Raw genomic sequence first — 23,982 nt, 5'->3', positions numbered from 1 at the left:
TTGAGTGATTTTAAGCCGGGTTGAACCCGGCTTAAAATCACTCAAGGGAGCCGGAGGTCTGTTAAAGACCTCCGATACCGCTCCCTTGCGAGCCTGCTCCTCCAGCGGCGGACATTACTGTCCGTCTCTGGAGGGGTGCCGGGTGCCGCAGGTTGGCACCCCCTGGAGTGTGGCGCCCTGTGCGGTCGCACACCCCAAAGGTCGGCCCTGCTCTAAGGGGCCGGCCTTAGGGGTCTGCGGCCGCACAGGGTTTAAATAAAAACATCGGGGTTTTTTTTCAACTTTATTTAACATCCTCCATGTTAAATAAAGTTAAAAAAACTTTATTTAACATCCTCCATGTTAAATAAAGTTTTTTTTTAACTTTATTTAACATGGAGGATGTTAAATAAAGTTAAAAAAAAACCCCGATGTTTTAATTTAAATCCTGTGCGGCCGCAGACACATAAGGCCGGCCTTGGTGGGGACTTCCCGGCCCCTTAGAGTGGCGGACCCGGCAAATCCCCCGTGTTTCCCCGAAAGTAAGACATATGTCTTACTTTCGGGGTACGGCTTATATTAGCTGACCCCTCTGAAACTCCCGATACGTCTTACAATCGGGGGTGTCTTACTATCGGGGAAACACGGTAGACATCCATGCTCACACACACTTATATATAGACATACGTTCCCACATATACTTATACATAGACATACGTGCTCACACACACTTATACATAGACATATACGTGCTCACATACACTTATACATAGACATATATGTGCTCATATACATTTATACATAGACATACGTGCTCATTTACACTTATATATAGACATCTATGCTCACATACACTTATGCATACATATTCAAACTCACATACATACATACACACATAGAAACATACTCCCTCCCTCACGTGCTTACCTTCTTACCTCTCTGCCCTGCTGCTCGCATACTGTGCAGACAGCCTCGGTTTCACCACAGGGTCACGTGACCCAGATGCATTCCTGTCTCCCTGTGCTGGCCCAGATCGGATGGGGCCTTTCTGAACCATTTTGAATCGCTACGAGGACACAGGAACAAGTGGTCGAAGGTGTCGTCCCGGGCCCCTAGAGATGGTCACCATTGCAGTTGTGACCACTCCGGCCCCTGTAGTTACACTACCAATGAAATTTAACAAAGGACAGGAGGCAAGTTTATTTTAAACACTAGTGGGCTAAGACTGCAAGGAAATATGTTGTCTTTTACAGAAAGAGTAGTAGATAAATTGAGCAGTTTCCCAGCAAAAGTGTTAGATGCTGTTACAGTGAAGGAATTGAAACATGCATGGGATAGGCATACGGCTCCTGAATCTAAGACGAGACCAACGACTGGTAAAGGTTTGAGTGTTTAAAGCGGGAAAATTGGCTGACTAGACAGGCTAAAAGGGTCTGACTTGTTTCTATGTTGATTAAAGCCTTTTTTTCTTTCCTTTACTATTCTGTTTCTTTTAGTCATTGCTGTCGCCTGAATTATTCTTGAACAATAAGTGCGACTTTTTAATGATTCAACAGCAAAATAGTACATGGCGCCACGACTGTAGATAACAACAAAACACACGACAGCCCCAAACTATGCGGTGAAGATGATTTTATTTCAAGAATATAGCAGATAGATAAAGTTTGTCCAAATCAACTTATTTGTCTGAGTAGAAATCATATGATTATATATAATGGAAATGAATTTTATGATAGTATAGCAGAGAGTATGATTATACTTTATATAAAATGCAAATTACTTCCTCAGGATCTGTAAGAAATTGACAAATATTTTGGGAGATGATAGTCGGATCTACTACACGGCCTGATTTCACTTATTTCTTCAAAGAATTAGCGATATTTGGGTCCAGTGGGGGGCACTAGTGAGCAAACTAAACTAATTTAACCCCTTGGCAATGAAGGATGTTCATAGAAGGTCCTCCATTGCAAGGTTCCTCAGTCTCTGGGCGTCTGATCCTCGGGAGATCTGGCTGTGTGATGGCACCGCTGTTTCATCATGGCACTTGTTTTGAGCATAGTTACCCTAATGCCATTCAAATGCCGGAAGAGAAATATGACGAACGCCTTTGGTTGGTGCAGATCCATGCTTTGGGATCACTGTACGCTCATCACACACCGAGATCACAGTGAGAAGAGGGAAAAAGCGGGACATAAAGCATTAAAATCCAATGCATGTGGGACATTACTCTACTCTGGGAATGTCGTGGGACTCAAAGTGGCACCTATCCTGAGGAAGAAATCCTACGCATAATTCTGAAATATGTATCATTCAGGGTTTAAACAGCGGGCATCCAATGTTTTACCGTTAAAGCACTTAACGCAATTATTGGTACAGCGATAGAGGGGCATTTTTTCATTGATTAATGTCAATCCATTTTCGTGACAACAGTTTTTTTTGTATAATATATTGAAAACGAAAGCCGTATTATTTCTCCTTATTTTCTTATTATTTAAGACGCTTAACTTGTTCACGATATTAAAAGGTCCATTGGGATTGGTACAATACGCATTACATGGGGAGTTATACGTATAGAATAAAACACATCCGGCAGCAGGTTGTCTGTTCATGAGGTCTTCTGCTGGTGAGACGCTGGACGTCAAAGATGGATAAAGAAGACGATATTCTGCGTGTTCTCTTTGTGTTTCAGTCAGGTTCCTGTACTTGGCCATTACCATCTGTCTTCCTTTGTATATTGTCCGGGAATTCATGGCATTCTTAACGTTTTGGATGTTTTCACCATTCAGAGCAGCGGCTGTATCATTTTCACTGAGCGCCTTACATTGGGCTGCAGTGAACTTGATTATATAGGCGTACTGACCACTTATTCTGTGGGGAGATACAATGTTACTTAGACATAATGATCAAAGTTAAAAAAAATATATAACTTGCTGAGTAAAATTGGCTGCTGCTCCTATGGCTTCAGTAGGAGTCCGTTTCCAGGGGCACATTAACCAAGGAACACATGGAACAATGGCTTTGGGGCCCCAGAGTGGTAGGCCTCTATCCCTTGATTAGTTGTAGCCCGAGCTGCCCCTCTGCTGGGGTAATGTGAGGAGCCATCAGACCCAAGCAGAGAGGAGCCACTCCTCCCTCGCTCTGATTGGCTTTTCATCCTTCTTCTCCTCCTTATGTTTCACTGCCCTCCCTTTCCTTTCCCTCCATGTTACACTGGGTTGTGGGCCCAGTCACAGGCTGCGCAGGAGCTGGTACCCTACTGGGGAGAGGCCTGTGGCCCCAGACAACAAGGAAGTGTCATCAAGTGCATGCATAGTGCTGCGTAATCTTGTGGGGCTATTACCTGCCAACACTCAGAAATTTCCCAGGACAGTCCAGTTTTTTGAGTCCTGTCCCATCAAATCTGAGTCTGTCCAGGCATAATAATACTGCCTATGCACAATGCACTACACAGGGTGTACAGGAATAATTGTGTTATAACTGTGTATGCCTCAAACACGCATGGCCTAAACCCCTGTAAATGAGCTCCAAACTACCCAGTATCTGTACTGGGTGGCCTAGAGCTCAATGCTGCAGGGTCAGAGGGCTTTAAAGTATAGTTATATCAGTGATATAACTTACCATATATTGGTAAGACAGCCTTGTATAATATATAGTTATATTAGTGAGACAGCCCTGTGTAATGTATATTTATATGTGTTAGGTAGCCCTGTATAATGTAGAGTTATAATAGTTAGACAGTCCTGTGTAATGTATAGTTACATGAGTTAGACATCCCTGTGTAATGCATAGTTATTTTAGTAAGACAGCCCTGTGCAATGTATAGTTACATGAGTTAGACATCCCTGTGTAATGCATAGTTATATTAGTAAGACAGCCCTGTGCAATGTATAGTTACATTAGTTAGACATCCCTGTGTAATGCATAGTTATAATAGTGAGACAGTCCTGTATGATGTATTGTTATATTGAGACAGCCCTGTATAATATATAGTTAAGTCAGCGAGACAGCCCTGTATAATGTATAGATAAACCAGTGAGACGACCTTTAAAAAACTAAGAAGAAGATGAAACCGTACCCGAAGGTTCTGTGGACGTAGCCGGTTACCCTTTCCAGTTGTTCTTCTGTGAAGCCGGAGACGGTCGGAGGGCGGCTCCAGTAACAGAGGAGGAGAAACAAGATGGACGTCTGCGCCTGCAATGAGAATGTTTCACCATTAATGTAGAATAATTAGTTTGCTCTCCTTTTTTCATATTCTTTATAGTTCATTTTACTCAATGAGGAAATCCAAATTATGGTGGATGCCAGAAATTAAAGACCCTCCCAATGCTAACTATATATATATATATATATATGTGAATTACGGCAAGCGTGATTGGTTTTAAATGTCTTTCATGAAATAGAGCAAACGATGAAACTGGGAGATAGAATTACCGTTATTTTAATACCATCGCAAATTCATTCTAAATGAATTCTTTTATACAAGGAGACCAATTTTTAAAACGTTGTCTCAGAATCAACTTCATTGAGTTTATAGAAATGATTGGGTTTGTACGGTGGAATATGTATTATATATATAAATATTAAATCGCTATCACTGACCTGATACTTCATGATGGATGAATGCGATGGCAGCTGCTCCTAGTTGTGGATGAGAGGAGACGACCGATCACCTTCCGTATTTATAGCATCTACAGAAGGAATGGTTTGGTGCTATTTGCATATCCTATTGAGTAGAAATTATACTTTTCCTGCTGCTTTCCTGTGAACTCTGACAAAATCATTCTTTGTCAAAAAGCCAAGTGCGACTTATCATACCTATAAGCTGCCATTTTATATAAGAAATGATAAATACGGAGAATTAAAAAAGACAGAGTAAGGTTTGGTTCTGCACATCAGGAAGAAATGGCATATTGACATACTGGAGAGAGTTCAAAGGTGGCAACTAAAATTGTGAATGGTCTTTAGGGTAAAAATCATCAGGAAATAATAATCAATATGTTTAACTTAGAAGAGAGAAGGGATGGGAGAGAGAGAGACAAGAAGATCAGAGAAATACAAATGGGAGAGAGGTGAGGGAAGAGAGAAAGGGGATGGGAGAGAAGACAGAGCGGATGGGAGAGAGACGGGGAGAGGAGAAAGAGACAAGGATGAGAGGAAGAGAGAGATGGGAGAGAAGATAGAGACGAGGTTGGAAGATGGAGAGATGGGAAGAAAAGAGAAAAGGGATGGGAGAGAGAGAGAGACAAGGATGGGAGAAAGAGGGATACGGGAAGAGAAGAGGGATGGGAGAGGGAGAGACAATGAGAGAAGAGAATGGGGATGAGAGAGAGAGAGACAGGGAGAGAAGAGAGACAGGGAGAGAAGAGAGAGAGAGGGGGGTGGGTGTTAGGGACCAGGAACCACACAGACTTAAAACATAGTGAAATAAACCTCTATTGAAAATAGTGTAAACAAGACAAAATCGGAGTGGATATGGTAAACTGGTTACACACCTACAGTTGTAGCAGGGATACATAAAACACGTTGTGGATACGCACGGAAGGGGGAGATCTAGGGCATAGGATACTGGGTTTATCACATGCATGGAACCTATAGATCTCCCTTAAAAAACTGAAGCAAGTTCCTTAGCTGTAGAAAGATGTTGGAGACACAGTGGCACATTTTCGAAAATAATATTATTATATACCAAATAATCCATTAGGATTACCTTGTTACCACTGGAAAGGGGCAAGTCCACAATTCTTGGTACCTGAGATGTAGGATACCAGGTAATTAGAAGTGAAAAGAAAAGAGCCCATCTCACTTGCCGGAGACTCAGACGTTTGGCCTTGGACAGAAAAGTACATTTTTTGTGATCCGTAAGGTACCTGGGTACCTTAAATAAGATGCCTTCACTCCTTGAGAGCCAGTACTTTAGTGAGCAATTCACAGTCACCTATTTCATAGTTTCTTTCCACTGGAGAGAGTTTCCTGAAAAAGGAAAAGGGGGAAACTGGCTTTCTGGGGTAGGACATTGACACAGGCGGGCACCTACTCCTGTCTCAGACGCATTGACTCCCAGAATGAAAGGCAACTCAGTTTTTGAGTGGGCTAATATAGGAGCCAGAGCAAACACAGCTTTAATGGACTCCCAGGCTCTTCTAGCTTCTGGAGACCATTGGGTGGCATTACCGTCCCTTCTAGTCATGTTTGTAAGTGGCTTTACCAGGGAGGAGATGTTTCGAATGAACTTAAGATAGTAGATGGTGAAGTCAAGGAAACATTGCGTTCCGTGGTGGTTTTCTAAGGACAGGGAGTGTATCAGAATGTCATCGACATAAACCCCCACACATTGCTGCAACATGTCCTGTAGGACATCATTAATAAGTTCCTGGTTTTCCATTCGTGATGAGGATGGGAGAGAGATAGATGGGGGAGAAAAGAGACAGTGAGGGTTGGATAGAAACATCTATTTCTATATAAAGAAATTTTGCAAATGGCAGGAGAGAAGTTGGTTTCAAAGTAGACGAAATGTAACAAGAGGTCAGAACCTAACATCAGAGGAAATTACTTAACAAAGAGGGTAGCAGATAAGTGGAACAGTCTCCCAGCAGAAGTGGTAGAGGCTAATACAGTGAGGGAATTTAAACATGCATGGGATAGGACTATGGCTCCTGAATTGAAAAGACCAACGAGAGATTAAGGTTTGAGTCTTTAAGCGCACCTATTGAATACATTTTCTAAGGCGATGGGAGGTTGGGAGAAAATAATTTTGTTACTTTGGTTTAGAATTTATGTTTAAATAATAGCACTTTTTGTGTGTGACAAAAATTCATAGGGGTCATATCGTTACTATAGTAGGAAAATGCTCTTTGACCTCTGACACTCCACCATTTCAACACAGAAACTTTTAGGTTGCTTTTCCAAGACAACAGCCTATCTCTGTCTATGTTGTTAGGGTTACAAATCCTGACTGATGATTGTAAGAATGTCATATCAAGTCCATGATGAGACCAAAAGAGCTGCCCATTACAGTTTCAGAGTCATGTGTAAGTGTTCCAGGAGTAGACGATGCATGCGGACAAAACTCAACCAAGTGAGGAATAAAGTCCGTAAGTAGGGTTCTGGAGGATCTCTGTGTTTTCTTCACTATATGAAGCTCAGTGTCCTACGCAGAGAGGAACAACTGAGATGTTTCCTGCCCCCACACATGGTTATTATTATCGCCTAAAACATTACGGCTTAACCACCTTGACCACTTTTGGAAAGTCAAGCTGGTTGCCCATTGATGGCAGGACAGCAGTAAGTGGTAGCTACAATCTTCCAGTCTGCTCATGCCTGTTTTGTCAACTCAAAAAATGTGTGTGTGTGCCGTTAACCCCTTCATGCAGGATTGCAAAACTTGTCAGGGCGATGGATTACCTTGGTAAAAGACGTGATTTGCCAAATATATCTGAAGATCATATTCCATGTATTTTGTTTCATTCTAATGTTTGATTTTCATTTAAAATTGGTCAAGTTTTGAATATTTACTCTGTGCTTTCAGTGTTATATCACCACATAACAGAAACACAAATGAAAAAGAGCTGTTTCTCCTGTGGTTGTGTTAATGTGCTCGTAAATCTTCAAAAAGTATGTCCTGTGCAAACATTATTACTGCAGAGAACCATTATTACCCTGGAAAGGAACCTATTTCTAAACCTGAAATTTCGATTCCTGAGAAATGACAGCGTGGCGTTACCACGAGGTAAGAGGCTTTTTAGGTGGGGGGGGGAGGATGCTGGTGTACTGTACCAGAAGGGCTGTTTTTTTTTACAAGTAATACCCGTAAAAGGATTTTATTTTGGCAGGTGGGAAGACTTAGGAAGGCTTCATCATTGTTATCCATATGTAGTTACCCGGGTTCCAAAAAGACATAAAGGGGTCTATTCAGTAACCTGCAAGTTCACAGGAGCTAACTAATAGCCAACTCGCATTAACACTCGCAACGAGTCATTCATACACACTAACCTGCAAGCGAGTCGAGTGAATGTGAGTTAACCCCTTAAGGACCGGGCTCATTTTTCGTTTTGTACCCTGTGGGACCGAGGCTGTTTTGACACTTTTGTGGTGCTTGTGTTCAGCTGTAATTTTCTCCTCACCCATTTAGTGTACCCACATAAGTTATATATTGTTTTTTTCAGGACAAGATGGGCTTTCTTCAGATACCATTATTTTGATCGTATCATCTTATTTACTATTAAAAAAAAAAAAAAACATGGTGAAAAATTGAAAAAAACACATTTTATGACTTTTATTTGAAAAATCTTTTACTCACCTAAAAAAGCAAGTAAAAAAACTAGCTAAATAGATTCTACTACTTGTCCTGAGTTTATAAATACCCAATGTTTTTATGTTTTTTTGCTGTTTTTGTAAGTTATAGGGCAATAAGTACAAGCAGCGTTTTATGATTTCCAAATCTTTTTTAACAAATCTGGTCAGTCTGCCTACATCTCCTCTTTGGAACATCTTTGAAGCCGGTTAACTCAATTTAACCCCCTCAAACCATATATTTTTGAAAACTAGACACCCCAGGGTATTCCAAATGCTGTTATTTTAACCCTTTCCATGCACCAATTATAGAACTACACTTTGTCAAACTTTGTAATAGTAATTTTTTTTATTTTTTTCACAAAAATTGTACTTTAGTTATAGATATACAGGTTCTGGTATATGTCACTGTCAAACAACCCCCCAATGTGTTTTCAGGAACATCTCCTGAGTACAGCGATACCCCACATGCATGGGTTTGTCAGATTGTTTGACTGGTAAAAGGCTACTTTTGGGGCATGCGTAATCCAGGTGGTCATTTGGTCATTCTGCCTCCATCTCCTTTTTGGAATATCTTTGAAGCGGGTTAAATCAATTTAACCCCATCAAACCATATATTTTTGAAAACTAGACAGAGTTCTCTAGAGGGTCTGGAGACTGTCTAGCGAACTCTTTCATCTTTATTGTTTTTTTCCCGGGCCGCCGCCATCTTGCTGAAGGCGAAGAACACCTCACAGCCCATCCAAAGGTAAGTGTTTGGTGTCGCTGGATGCCTCCTGATCGAGGCATTCCAGCGATACCATTTAAGTTTAGGAGGCGATCGTTGATCGCCTCCTAAACGCTTTTAAAACGGGCGTCCAATGTATGGCGGTACAATGTATGGCGGCTGTTGACGCCCCGGGGAGGGGCCAGACATGGCCCCCGATGCCGATCTCGGCGTTACTGAATGCCTCGACATCGAGGCATTACAGTAACGCCGTTTAAGCGAAGAAAGTGATCGTTGATCACTTTCTAAGCTTATTTAATTTTATGTCAAAGGTCATTTAGTGACCTTCTTGTCATGACGGTCCTGAACCGGCAAAGGTCGCGAAGGGGTTAAAAAGCAATGCTACGTTCATTAACCAGGATGTTGCTTGTGATTTAGCAACGTGAGTGGGAAGTAACAAGGGTAAGGAGGGAATATAGCATCAGGTCTGTGCTTAGACAGGCACCTTTAAGAAATAATACTTGAGGGCTATAGTTCCCCCTCCCCCAGTTGATTATACCCTATTTAGTGAAATGCAGGACAATAATTACAATCAACAGGCAGTGAGTGTTTACTGTAACCTCGTCTAATGTTACAGTTCTTAGAAAACAGACCAAAAGTCCATTATGTTCATCCCTTCCAAGTATCCATATCTGTTGGTCCAAAAAAGGAAAACCAAATGAAATTTTTATTCAATATTTTCCCAAAGAAGGTAAAAACGAGCTTCACAATATATAAATATTAAACATTCCCATTCGAACAAACTGCATATTTAATGAAATTTGCCAGTTTTGTCAAGCCGTACAAATCTAACATACGAAAATAATTCTAAAGAAAAAATATTCTGGCAACAAAGTTCTGGATGGATTGGAGTGGTGAAAGGAAGCAGAGGGGAAGACCAGTTTGTAGGGAGTTGCAATAATTCAGATGGAAAATCACAAGGGAGTAGATTAGTATTTTGGTTGTTTTTTTGTGTGAGAAAAAGATGGATTGTCCGAGGGAAGAGGTATCAATGGAGGAGAGTAGAGGACCTAGAGCTGAGCCCTGAGGAACAGCAACAGATAGTATTAAAGAGGTACTTTCAGAGAGGTATGGTTTAACCCGTGACAGAGACATGTAACGGATGCTATGAGCCTGAAAAGTTGGCAGAGGAGGTCTTAAAGGCTGCTGAGAGGTCCAAGATTATAAAAAAGGAAACATTAGTTTGTTAGTGACGACGATAGTTTGTGATTTCTGTAAGGAGTGTCTCAGTGGAATGCTGTGGACAGAGACCAGATTGAAGAGGGTCAAGCAGAGAGTTAAAGGAAAGAAAATTTTCCAGCAGTTTGAAGGCCATGGAGAGAAGGGGAACTGGAAAGGGGAGAGGATGTCACTGAAAGTGCAGTCATTTTACCCTAAGTTGAGCTCAGGACAATATGATGACACTTCCGGTGATGTCATCTCCAATTCCTCCAATCAAAGGAGAGGATATCACCGAAAGCACCCGTGGCTTTTGCTAGTTCAGTTTATATGATTGGTCCTGTAGGAACACCCAAAGTCATCCGTCATTTTTTAAGTATGATGTACCCGGTATGTCACTGGACCTATGAGGACACTTTGGCATGATGTACCTGACACGTTAGTGGTCATCAAGGGGTTACTAATGTCTATACATCCTATACCGGAGGTCTCCATACCCTTCAAGCTATTTATCTGGGCAGTTAAATTACTAATCAAAAAGAGTAGTTTTTACTCTGTATATGTAAAAAGTCAAAATTTTATCTGATACCCAATGTGTTTGCGTTCACTGTTTTCTGTGTCTATAGTATTTGTTTCCACTAGATGTGCTTAATTGCTCATTTATTTTATTTCCATCATGCATTATCACGTCACAAGTTTTTTCTACCAACAAAGAGATTGAACCTCATTGCAAGGTTTAAAGTGTTCTCTGAGAATACGGTAATAAGTCATCTGATCTTCAAGATACAAACCCCTCTCTTAACCTAGAAGCAGGCAAGAGTGGTATGTAGGTTTATTTCTGTCTAGGTAGGAAGATGGATTACATCTGAGATTAGGAGTTTTAATTTATCGGCTAGGATCTCACAATGAAGAGATAATCAAAAAAAGAAATGAATAAGTATCTGTGCACCAAGTGAGCTCTTCCAAGAGAAGTAAATATACATTTCTCATTCGTTAAATATATATATAAGAGAAATAGACTCTTTGAGGCAAAATGACAAATATTCATCCATTAAATATCCATCAATACATTAATCCTCCGCCCGTCAAATATCACATATTAAGTCGTCTGCTTCCTTTATCATCAAATATATCATCAAAAAGGTGAATGTAATTTTAACTTATGTTTAGCAACCTCAGTATCTGAGAAAGTAAAGGTATTATTATCGTGAATGTTAGTGTAGTTGGAAACATCTCTAAACGATTTTTGATCCCTTAGGCAGGAAGTCACCTCATTGTAGAGTCTTCTGTCTTCAGTCTCCTGAAATCTGAGAAAAGGACAATATCTCTAAATGGTGTAAGTCAAACACCTTTTACCGAAAGATTCTTTAAATAAACAATATTAAAGCATATGATAATATGTCTTGGTTTATCTGAATAGGTTGTATTGTTAGGTTTAGGCAGTCTCTGTAGACGCTCAAACGGAAACGAACCAGCTTTATCTTTATCAATATCAGCCAATAAGAATTCACGCCACTAGGAATTCAATTCCCCAGTGGATATAGTACCTGGAATGCCTCCTAACCTCAAATTTGTTCTCCTACCGTCATCTAGGTCTGCCATTTTTAGTTCATCTTTTGAAATGTTCATTTGAAGGGACCAGGGAGATTAGTAGACGAAGACGAAGACTAACACGAAGATTCCTCATGTTGTGTGTCTTCTTCTTCGCGTACGTTTTACCGCCGCTATCTTCGCTTCTTCATGACGAACATAAAAACGCACTCTTCGTGTTCGTTTTCATGTTCGCCTGAAGACGTATGCACAAGTCTAAAAAAACCTGGGCGTGGCTACGCACGAGCGGCGGATGGCTGTGTGCTGTTAGAGCTCCACACACACGATACCGCTAATTTCAGCATCAGAACCCCGAGAGAGATCATGGGCAACAAAAAGAGAGACCCGGATCATAAGCATACCCCCAAGCTGTCACAGGGACTCAAGTCGGCCGCTTTGACGGCTTATTTTCGCGATCAGGCACCAACGAGAGCTGCTGATGTCGGGCCCAATATGGCGCCGGCAGCGTGCTCAGCTTCTTCTCGTGCTAGCAGTCCGGTTTCAGATAGCTCGCAAGCAGCTTCGGAACAGGATATCCGCGGCATACTCAAACTCTTACCTTCAAAAACTGATATGGAGGCTATGATGTCTAAGTTGGAAACTTCTTTCCACACCAAGCTGGCTGAGCTCTCGGTGGACATCACGCAGATAGGGTCACGAGTGGCTGATTTGGAAGCAGACAAGGACCAGGTATATGTCCACTTGCAGACCATGAATCACCGGCTGGATCATCTTACGGAACAGGTACAGACACAATATAGACATATTGAAGACTTAGACAATAGAAATAGACGCAATAATTTGCGTGTTCGGAATTATCCAGAAGAAGAGGCTGAAGATCTTACTGTACTCATTGCAAAATATTTTAATGCCATACTGGGTCGGGCCCCCTCTACACCACTGCTCTTTGATAGGATTCATAGGGCGCTTCGCCCGAAACCTAGTGGCCAGGCGCCTCCCAGAGACATAATCTGCAGACTGCACTATTTTACGGACAAGGAAGCTATCCTCAGGGCCTCACGGAATGCCGACATTCAGGCCCTTACTGGCGTGGACGCGAGAATCTTTCAGGACTTGTCTTGGATTACTCTTCAAACGCGTAGGCAACTTAAGCCGCTGACGGATGTGTTGAGGGAACGCAACCTTAACTACCGATGGGGCTTCCCGTTCTCCCTCACGGTACTTCACCAACAACGCACCTATGTGATCACTAAGGCACAGGACATCCCGGCCTTTACTGAAGCTCTGGGCCTCCCGGACATTCCCATTCCTGATTGGACAGATGTGACGCTACGACCATCTTTCCAGCCACAGCCTCCGGGACGCCGCTGGCAGACGACACAACGAAAGCGCAAATCACCGCCCCAGCACACGGGACCTGTCGTGCTTCCCCAAGCCCCACGGGTTAGGAACACCTGAAGGTCGCCTGGTGGCATTACTCAGAGACTTGGGTCTGCGCCTTATCGGTTAGACGTCGGCTCTTCTACCGAACTGATCGTCTACAGTAATATGTTTTTTTTTTCTTTTTATGATGTTTTATGGTTCTCTCACGCTGATTTTTGAGGTTTTTTTCATTTTTTTATTTTTTATTTTTAATTTGATTGCTCTCTCTCTGCTGTTATTAACTCGAATTACTGGGGTCCCCTGATTCCCACATATATTCTATAGCGCTCTTTTAGATTAGGGTGTGACCCCATTATCTTCTGTTGGGTTCTATCCGTATCCACTGTGTGTGGTATTCGAGGTCGAGATGTTTACCACTACACCTGCTAGACCACCCCCGCAGCAGTGCTTGTTCTCTGACATCTGCTGCTGCCTGGAACTAATTGCTGATTCCGGCGGCCGCCGCTGCGATTTCTTGGTGTATAGTTTGTTGTTATTTTTGGTTCTGTTTTATTGTTCATTTCTTGTGGCATACTTTATTATGGTTTTTTACCGAGCGGTGTTCTCTGCTACTCATACACAGCTGCTTTACATAAATGGCTAACTTTAAATTGATGTCTCTTAACGTGAGGGGGTTAAATATCCCTCAGCGACGTACTATGGCTCTCCAGGAAGCTTATCGCCACAAGGCGGACATTGTATTTTTTCAGGAGACTCACTTCAAGGCAGAATGTGCTCCCTCACTCCGCAACCGTCATTATTCGGAGGGGTATTTTGCTAACTTTACTGCGAGCAAGTCTAGAGGGGTGGCAATTTTGCTGCGGACGACTCTCCCATTTACTTATGTTGACCATAGATCTGATACGGGTGGCCGTTATATACTCCTAAAGGGCAAAATTGGGGATGTTTTGTTCACATTTATTAATGTATACTTACCTAATCATTCGCAATGTCGTGCGCTGGCTTCGATCCTTAGGATTTGTGATGCTTTTGCTGAGGGGCATTTAGTATTTGGTGGGGACTGCAATTTCACTTTGGACGGACACTATACTGCCGCTGGGGACGGGACATCCCAACCTTCTTCTCTTACGGCTAGGGCAATGGACCTTTTACATAAAGCACAGCTGACAGATTGTTGGCGGGTCCTGCATCCGAATGATACCGACTATACATTTTTTTCCGTTCCTTGTCGTTCGTATTCCCGTATAGATATGTTGTTTCTCTCACACTATGCTTTGCCCATGTTGTCGGGGGCTGAGATTGGTAGTATCACCTGGTCAGACCATGCCCCTATCTTTCTTACTTTAAATGTGTCTGCGCTGTCGCGACCCCCGAGACATTGGAGACTTGATGATATCTTATTGAACGATGCTGATGTTATAACTGCGGTTTCTACTGAGTTAGGCCATTACTTTCACGCTAACGCCACGGATGACGTTTCCCCGATGACGTGTTGGGAAGCTCACAAAGCTGTTATACGGGGGCGCTTGATTCAACTGAACTCCCAGCTTCTGAAGCGTAGGACGAAGCGTCTGAAGGACTTGGCAGATAAAGTTGCTCTGCTTGAACGCGATCACAAGCTCTCCCATTCCATAGATCACTATAAATTGCTGACAGCTGCTCGTACTGACTTAAACATTCTGCTTTCAGACCGGGCCAAGCGTTCCCTGTTGCATACTAGACATACTTTTTACATGCATGGCAACAAGAGTGGTAAACTGTTAGCTAAAGCTCTTAAAGCTAAAAGACAATCTTCCTATATAGCGAAGCTTAAGGCCCGTGACGGATCTCTTAAACATTCTACGCCTGACATTGCCCAGGTCTTTCATGACTATTACCAAACCCTTTACAACTTATGGCCTGCCCCGACTCCGTTACAACTTACACAGGACATTACAAAGTATTTGGAGAGGCATCTGCACTCTACTATCCCGCCAAATGTCCGACAACATCTAGACTCCCCCATCTCTATGGATGAATTTTACGCTGCGGTCAAATCTACTCCGCTAGGGAAAAGTCCAGGTCCCGATGGCTTTACTGCCAAATATTATAAACAATTTGCACAGGACTTGGCCCCTCACTTTCTACTGGCATACAACTCTCTACGGTTCCACCCCATCATACCTAAATCTCTCACCGAAGCTGCGATCACAGTAATTCCAAAGCCTGGCAGGGACCCGTTGTTATGCGGAAATTATCGGCCCGTATCGCTAATTAATGTTGACTTAAAAATCTTTGCCAAGGTGTTAGCTCTTCGCCTTCGACCACTGATGGGGGGGCTGGTTCACCCTGATCAGTCGGGGTTTGTCCCTGCTAGAGAGGCCAAAGATAACACCACTAAACTCATTAATCTTATTTATGCTTCTCGCACCTTCAAAGACTCATCTCTGTTGATGGCTGTAGATGCTGAAAAGGCATTTGACAGGGTGGGCTGGCCCTTCCTCTTTGGAGTGATACGGGCCATGGGCTTTGGGTCGTGCTGGCAATCCTGGATACAGGCGCTTTATTCTAACCCATCCGCAAGGGTGGTGGTTAATGGAGAGCGTTCTTGTCCGTTTCCAATACAAAATGGCACCCGACAGGGCTGTCCCCTCTCCCCTTTACTTTTTGTTTTGACCCTTGAACCCCTGCTTCAAGCTATCAGATCCAATGATTCTATTGAAGGCTTCCGTTTACAAAAGTCTGAATATAAGACATCGGCCTTTGCTGATGACCTTTTATTTTCATTATCCAATCCACTAAAATCTTTACCGCCTCTCATGAGTGCATTGCATGAGTATGGAGCTCTTTCGGGTTTTAAGATTAATCTCGAGAAGACGGAAATCCTTAATTTGTCGGTTTCGAAGGATGAGATGTTGAGGCTACAATCTATATATCCATTCACTTGGGCGTGCGCCTCGGTTAAATACCTGGGTGTCCGACTGCCAGCCAATACACAATTATTATTTGATTTAAATTTCCCTCCCTTACTTACTTCGATTAAGGCCGATCTTCTGAAATGGAACTTGCCGCAATTTAACTTAATTGGTAGAATTCATATCATTAAAATGAATATATTACCGAGGTTGCTTTATCTTTTGCAGACGTTACCCATACACATTCCCCCTGCCTTTTTTGACGAGGTCCGTGCGGTATTCACTAAATTTATATGGGCTCATAGACGCCCGAGGGTCCGATATGATTTGTTGACCCGTCCCCTGCGATTGGGGGGTTTGAACTTGCCTGATCTGCAATGTTATCACATGGCTAATATGCTTACGAGGTTGTATCTTTGGACTAGGACTGACACCTGTAAACAATGGTTAGAAATAGAGGATTTTTTTTCCACGGTCCCTAGGCAATCTCTTCCCTGGCAATCTGCCTCGTTAGCGGCTCTGGGATTGGTTGGTCATCCCACTATTACCCCCACTTTGCTGATTTGGAGGAAACATAAACTGAGCATGAATTGGTCTTCGGCTACGTCACCACTCACTCCGATCTCTCATAATCCCCTTTTTCCCCCTGGTATGTCAGGACTGGGCCCCTTCCAGGACCCTGATGCTATCTATGTTTCTTTGCACACTATAGTAGACGATGGGGGTGTTAAGTCACTATCTTCCTTACTGGGGGAGAAGGGGAGCTCAGGTAATATAGCTTTTTTACACCACCAGATGCGTCACTTTGTTACACCTATGCTCCAGCATACGGCTGCCGGCCTCCAATACACTGCCTTTGAAAAAATATGTACTGCCCAGAAGGGGGTGACTAGACCGTTCTCCACTTTTCATGGTTTAATCCGTAAGGCAATGAATAGTTCGCCTCCCTTTTATATGAAGGCCTGGGAGCGTGATCTAGGCTGTGTACTCTCTCCTCAGCAATGGCACAGGGCGGCCTCTATGATGTCATCTTCATCACCAGACTCATACCTTCGCCTCCTGAACTTTAAGTTACTTTGCAGATGGCATCTGACGCCTGCTACTTTACACAAGATGATCCCTGCTCAATTAGCTAACTGTTGGCGGTGTGGTTTTTCACCTGCTACCCCTGCCCACATATGGTGGACATGCCCTAAAATTCGGACCTTCTGGTCTAACGTAACGCAGCTGATTAGGGTAATCACATCTACTGACGTCTCTTGTACTCCTGAAACTGCCCTTTTCCACCTAGCGCCCGTCTCTTTCCGGAAATACAAACTCTCCCTTTTGCCTCACCTCCTTAATGCGGCGAAGACACTCATTCCCAGACACTGGAGACAATCTGACCCTCCTACTTTACAGGAATGGATAGGGGAGGTTGAGCGTATCCGTACCATGGAGGAACTTACCTTTAGCTTGGGGAAAAGGTATCACCTGTACCTCGACATTTGGTCCCCATGGCTACGGTTCACTGCATACACATGAGAATACACCAGATAGCTGACCTGTCACCGCCGTGTGGCGGCGATCTTTTCCCCTCGCTGAGACATATACACCTATACACCACTTGCTCCAGTTAGCGTTTCATGTTGTTTATTTATGCGCGGCTCTTACACTCCTTGTTTTTTTTTACCGCGAATTTTCTACTGCTCTTGTTCACTGTCCAACTGGGATCTCACGGCGTCCTGTTTCGGGGACGTGTTTTTCCCTACATGAGTTCATGTGAGACTATGCGTCTCCTCCTAAAGCATTATAAAGGTGTGGATTGGGTCATGATCCCGGGATGCTCCTATCTTTCTTCTCTTCTCCTATCTTTTACTACGGTACTGTTGACGGTATGTATCGTTAATTGCTTTTACCACCTGCGTGTGGTTGATCGGACTGTGTTATTTTTCCCCTCTACCCCTTTCTATTCTGTACCCTTATTTGAAAATTTGAATAAAAAAAAAAAAAAAGTCTAAAAAAACCTCTCCTTTTTTCCATACATTCACTTTCATCCTGCGTTAGAGGATGCCCCCACGTTGTCTGTAAAGATCTGTGAGTGGAAAGATACTCATGCAGAGATGTGTACAAGTAAGGTGACCACATGTCCTGGATTTCCTGGTCTTAGCAAATCAAATAGCTTACAATAAAACTGATTCTTCGGTAGCATTCGTTCCTGGTCAATTCTAATATCTAGTATTATGTATCTACCTTCAGGGTGGTTTGGCTTGATCGATTCCAGAATGTTGATAAAATGTTATAAAAAGTTATTTTGGAAGATGCGTTTTCCCAAATGCTTAAGTCTTGTCCATCGGAGATTGGATGAGAGTAAGTTATATTCAGCGGTAGGTTGTGTCTATTGTAGAATGTCATCATTTCAATCATGCAGGCGGGTTGCAGCTTGGTTGCTTCTTAAAGGAACATACAGAGAATTTACCTATTTGATCATCCAGCCCATGTAGGCGTGGAATAGCTTGGAGGGTTATTTAAACCTTCATATAAGTCCAGACAATTGCCTGTGATAGATCCTAGTTTGCCTTTCACCAGCATTAATGACTTTTTGCCTCATTGATTCTCCTTTTCTGACCCTGCTTGTTCCTGACATTGATTTTGTACTCCCTATTGTGTTTGGAGTGTCCTATACAGTATTTGACCTTGGCTTGACTGACCTCCCTGTTTGCCTCTTGTTTTTGTTGATTCCTGGTTGATTCTGACCTTTGCCTTGCCTGAGGATTCTGCTTGGCCTCCTGCCCTGTAGGTTCCGGTGGCTATTCCTGTTCGGCCTTGGGGGTCCATTTATCATCCAGGTATCTGACATTATTGCAGGCTTTCTTCAGGAAATTGGCCCACAGGGGTTCCAGAATGCCAAGAACAGATGCTAGTCTCTCACACTTTTCACCTCCAAGAGCTTGAGCAAAAGCTGGACAGTGTAATCAACTTATGATGATCTATGACATCCCATGCAGCCCCAGCAACTGTATCTTCTGGGGCCTCTGTGAAATCTTCTCTCTCCATGTTGCTTTCTTCAGTATTTGCCACCAATTCTCTCTTTCTCTTCAATTGAAGTACACTCTATCCATCTCTTCTGTCCATGTGCCATGTGTGTTGCCATAATGTTTTTGCCTCCTGGCCCTATGTCCCAATTCCTTGATCACGTGGCTGCTTCCTCTCCTCCACAATTCCTACACTAATCCTGGAGAACTTCAATATACTTGTGGATGATCCATCTTCCTCTGCTGCTTCTAAGCTACTATTACTAACCTTCTCACGATGAACTACCTTCTCCACGCACCATGATGGCCCCCAAATTGATCTGGTACTCTCCCACCATTGTTTTATTACTCAATTCTCTAACACTCCTTTCTCTCTATATGACATTCAGCCTTGCCATACATCCCACAACCACAACTCTTCTAATCATTTTTACCTGAAGACTTCTAATACCAGGAGATATATATATTTATCTACTTTCCTCAAAATAACCTCTGTAGAGGGGAGGAGGGGGGAGGGGACACAATTTTCTGTACCTAATAAAGTGGCTAGTGAGTGTGTATGAGTGATTCCTTGCGAGTGTTAATGGCTTTTAGTTGGCTCCTGTGAACTTGCAGGTTACTGAATAGACCCCTTTATGTCTTTTTGGAACCCGGGCAATTACATATGGATAACAGATATAACTATATTAATGAAGAGCCTTCCTAAGTCTTCCCACTTGCCAAAATAAAAAGTTTGAAAAATGGTCCTATAACAATGGCAACACAGTCAGTAGAAATACACCATTATTTTCTGGAGTGATAAGAATTGTTTGTAAACATTACACCAGAATATTTTTTTTTTATACATACTCCCTCCCCCACCTCAAGAGCCTCTTACCTCGTGGTAACGCCACGCTGTCATTTCTCAGGAATCTAAATTTCAGGTTTAGAAATAGGTTCCTTTCCAGGGTAATAATGGTTCTCTGCAGTAATAATGTTTGCACAGGACATACTTTTGAAGATTTACGAGCACATTAACACAACCGCAGGAGAAACAGCTCTTTTTCGTTTGTGTTTCTGTGATGTGAGAGTAAATATTCACATTTTTTTTATAACTAACATGATCAATTGTTAATCAAAATCAAACATAAGAATGAAACAAAATACATGGAATATGATCTTCAGATATATTTGGCAAATCACGTCTTTTACTAAGGTAATCTTATCCATTACAGATGGCCGAGTCTTAATAAGGAAACTGTGCTTTCTCAGGGATCTGCAGAGCTACACCTGGTGTTCCTAACGGGATGAGAGGAAAATTACAGAATTTGTGTAAACTTTGTTACTAACATCACAGCCATGGTGACACCCACCCACCCTTCAATTTGGGATATTGCTTAAATCATGCCATCCTCCTGACAAGTCTTGCAATCCTGCATGAAGGGGTTAACTGCACACACGTGGTCTTTTTTCATTAAAAAAAAAAGTTGACAATACACGCACGAGCAGATTGAAAGGCTTGCAGATACCACTTCAATGGGCAACGAGCTTGACCTTCCGAAAGTGGTCAAGGTGATTAAGCCGTAATGTTTTAGGAGATAATAATAACCATGTGTGGGGGCAGGAAACATCTCAGTTGTTCCTCTCTGCGTAGGACACTGAGCTTCATATTGTGAAGAAAACACAGAGATCCTACAAAACCCTACTTACGGGCACTTTATTCCTCACTTGGTTGAGTTTTGTCCGCATGCATCGTCTACTCCTGGAACACTTACACATGACTCTGAAACTGTAATGGGCAGCTCTTTTGGTCTCATCATGGACTTGATATGACATTCTTACAATCATCAGCCAGGATTTGTAACCCTAACAACATAGACAGAGATAGGCTGTTGTCTTGGAAAAACATCTTAAAATTCCCTCTAGTTTTCCATCTAAACGACTGGGCCAGTATTTGTAATTTTCTCTCTCTCTTCCTCTCTCTCATCCCCTCTCTCTTTTCTCTCTGTCTCATCCCTTCTCTCCTGCTCTCTCTATCTTCCAACTCCATATATGGCTCTCCCTCTCTCTCTCCTTCCCATGCGATCTCTCTTGTCTCCTTGTCTCTCTATCTTCCACCGATCGCGCTTCTTTTCCCATCTCTCTCTTCCACCGATCTTCATCTCTTTCTCCTCTCTCTCTCTCACATCCCCTCTCTTCTCTCCCCGTCTATCTCTCTCCCATCCCCTTTCTCTCCCATCTCTCTCCCATACAGGGGCATAACTAGAAACCTCAGGACCCCGTGCGAGAATCTGTTAAGGGCCCCCCACCCATCTACCTCCTTCTCACTATCTACCCTCTCCCTACCCCCCTTCTCACTATCTACCCTCTTCCTCCCTACCCCCCTTATCACTATCTACCCTCTCCCTCCCTAAGCCCCCTTCTCACTATCTACCCTCTCCCTCCCTAACCCCCTTCTCACGATCTACCCACTCCCTCCCTACCCCCCTTCTCACGATCTACCCTCTCCCTCCCTAAGCCCCCTTTGTATGTCACTTACCGTGCAGTCCTGTGGTGGGGTCGCGAGGCCTCTGTCTCGCTGCGCACGGTTTCACTGCTGAGCGCCGGTATATGACCCGAGACAGATGCCTCACGCTTCCCCACTGCAGTCGGGGCAGTGCTGAGGCAGGCGGCGGCAGCGCCGGGGAGTAGAGGAGTCCTGGAGTTCTGTCAGTCAGGGGGGCCCAACCGCTCGGCACCTCTTGGGCCCCCCTGACTGGCAGAACTCCAGGGCCCAGTCGCAGTCGCGACCCCGGTAGTTCCGCCGCTGCTCCCATCTCTCTCTCTTATCTCCTTGTCTCTTTCTCTCCCGCCGCTTCTCTCCTCTCTCCTATCTCTCCACTATCTCTCCCTCCCTCTCTATCATTCTCTATATCTCTTCTCTCCCCAAGCCAAACATACTGAGATCCTTTATTCTTTCCTTATAATTTTTACCCTGAAGACCATTCACAATTTTAGTCGCCACCTTTGAACTCTCTCCAGTATGTCAATATGCCCTTTCTTCCTGATGTGCAGAACCAAACCTTAATCTGTCTTTTTTTAATTCTCCGTATTTCTTATTTCTTACATAAAATGGCAGTTTATAGGTATGATAATGTGATAAAAAGAAAGTTCTCCTTGGCTTTTTGACAAAGAATGATTTTGTCAGAGTTCACAGGAAAGCAGCAGGAAAAGTATAATTTCTACTCAATAGGATATGCAAATAGCACCAAACCATTCCTTCTGTAGATGCTATAAATACGGAAGGCGATCGGTCGTCTCCTCTCATCCACAACTAGGAGCAGCTGCCATCGCATTCATCCATCATGAAGTATCAGGTCAGTGATAGCGATTTAATATTTATATATATAATACATATTCCACCGTACAAACCCAATCATTTCTATAAACCCAATGAAGTTGATTCTGAGACAACGTTTTAAAAATTGGTCTCCCTGTATAAAAGAATTCATTTAGATTGAATTTGCGATGGTATTAAAATAACGGTAATTCTATCTCCCAGTTTCATCGTTTGCTCTATTTCATGAAAGACATTTAAAACCAATCACGCTTGCCGTAATTCACATATATATATATATAGTTAGTGTTGGGGGGGTCTTTAATTTCTGGCATCCACCATAATTTGGATTTCCTCATTGAGTAAAATGAACTATAAAGAATATGAAAAAAGGAGAGCAAACTAATTATTCTACATTAATGGTGAAAATGGAATAGAAATGAAACTTTCTCATTGCAGGCGCAGACGTCCATCTTGTTTCTCCTCCTCTGTTACTGGAGCCGCCCTCCGACCGTCTCCGGCTTCACAGAAGAACAACTGGAAAGGGTAACCGGCTACATCCAGAAAACGTTTAGGTACGGTTTTATCTTACAAGTTTAACTATACGTTATACAGGGCTCTCTCACTGAATTCACTATACATAATACAGGGCTGTCTCACTGAATTAACTATACATTATGCAGGGCTGTCTCACTATTATAACTATACACTATAGAGGGCTGTTTCCATACCTTGCATCGACACTTAAAACACGCCTCATTTTTGTCAGCACAGTCGTGCATATTAAAAATACACATATAATATTCTATATAATAAAAGTTTTGTTTTTTGTTTTTATTTCCTTTTATTTGCCAACCTGCCCCCCCCAGTTATGCACATCTGCCCCCAGGCTTGCCACTCTGCCCTCCTATATGCCACTCTGCCCGAATATTTGCCTTTTAACCCCCTATATGCCGCTCTGCCTCCAGAAATGCCTTATACCCTATACGCAACTCAATGTTCCTTCACTTCTTTTGTTAATAGTTAGAGGATCAGGAATAAAACATTTTTTGTATTCATTAATTTGCTTCTTGAAAAATCCATGATTTGATTGTACGATATATATATATATATAATTGTCTGGCTATCATCATAAATACATTGGGTTTTTAGTTTCAATCATTATTAGTAAATAGCACTTTCTCTCCACACAGTATAAGGGAAGGGTACGCCTATGTCATCAAGTTCACGCCAGCCCAATGTGCCGAACTCAATGAAAATGACATAGCCGCTGCTCTGAAGAGTGAAAATGTCAAAGCCGTTCGGGAAGCAATGAATTCCCAGTCAATATACAGCGGAACACAGATGGTAATGGCCACCTACAAGGACCTGGATAACAGAAGACACCAGTCCGAATACCGTCTTCTTTTTCCACCTTTGGACTATGACGACTCCCCAGCAGCAGACCTCATGAACAGAGAACCCGCCGCCGGATGTGTTTTATTCTATACGTATAACTCGCCATGCAATGCGTATTGTACATCGTTTAATTTACGTTTTAATACCGTAGACAAGTTACGTGTCTTTGAGACGAATAACAAGGCTTTTGTTTTCAATCAATTATACCAAGAACAAAATATAAACTGCTGTCACCAGACTCGACTGCAATCAATC

General features: G+C 42.8%; 1 long non-coding RNA gene across 1 annotated transcript; it reads right to left on the bottom strand.

The window, feature by feature from the left end:
• Nucleotides 1–2,798: 2,798 nt before the first annotated feature.
• On the bottom strand, nt 2,799–4,594 carry LOC128484641 (uncharacterized). The gene is made up of 3 exons (XR_008351182.1): nt 4,579–4,594; nt 4,055–4,170; nt 2,799–2,847 (listed from the first exon to the last, which is right to left on the bottom strand). It is a non-coding gene; the product is annotated as an uncharacterized LOC128484641 (long non-coding RNA).
• Between the last annotated feature and the right edge of the window lie 19,388 nt (nt 4,595–23,982).

This window comes from Spea bombifrons, chromosome 3 (genome assembly GCF_027358695.1).
Source record: "Spea bombifrons isolate aSpeBom1 chromosome 3, aSpeBom1.2.pri, whole genome shotgun sequence".
NCBI classification, from domain to species: Eukaryota; Metazoa; Chordata; class Amphibia; order Anura; family Pelobatidae; genus Spea; species Spea bombifrons.
This window is presented reverse-complemented; position numbering and strand designations above follow the sequence as displayed.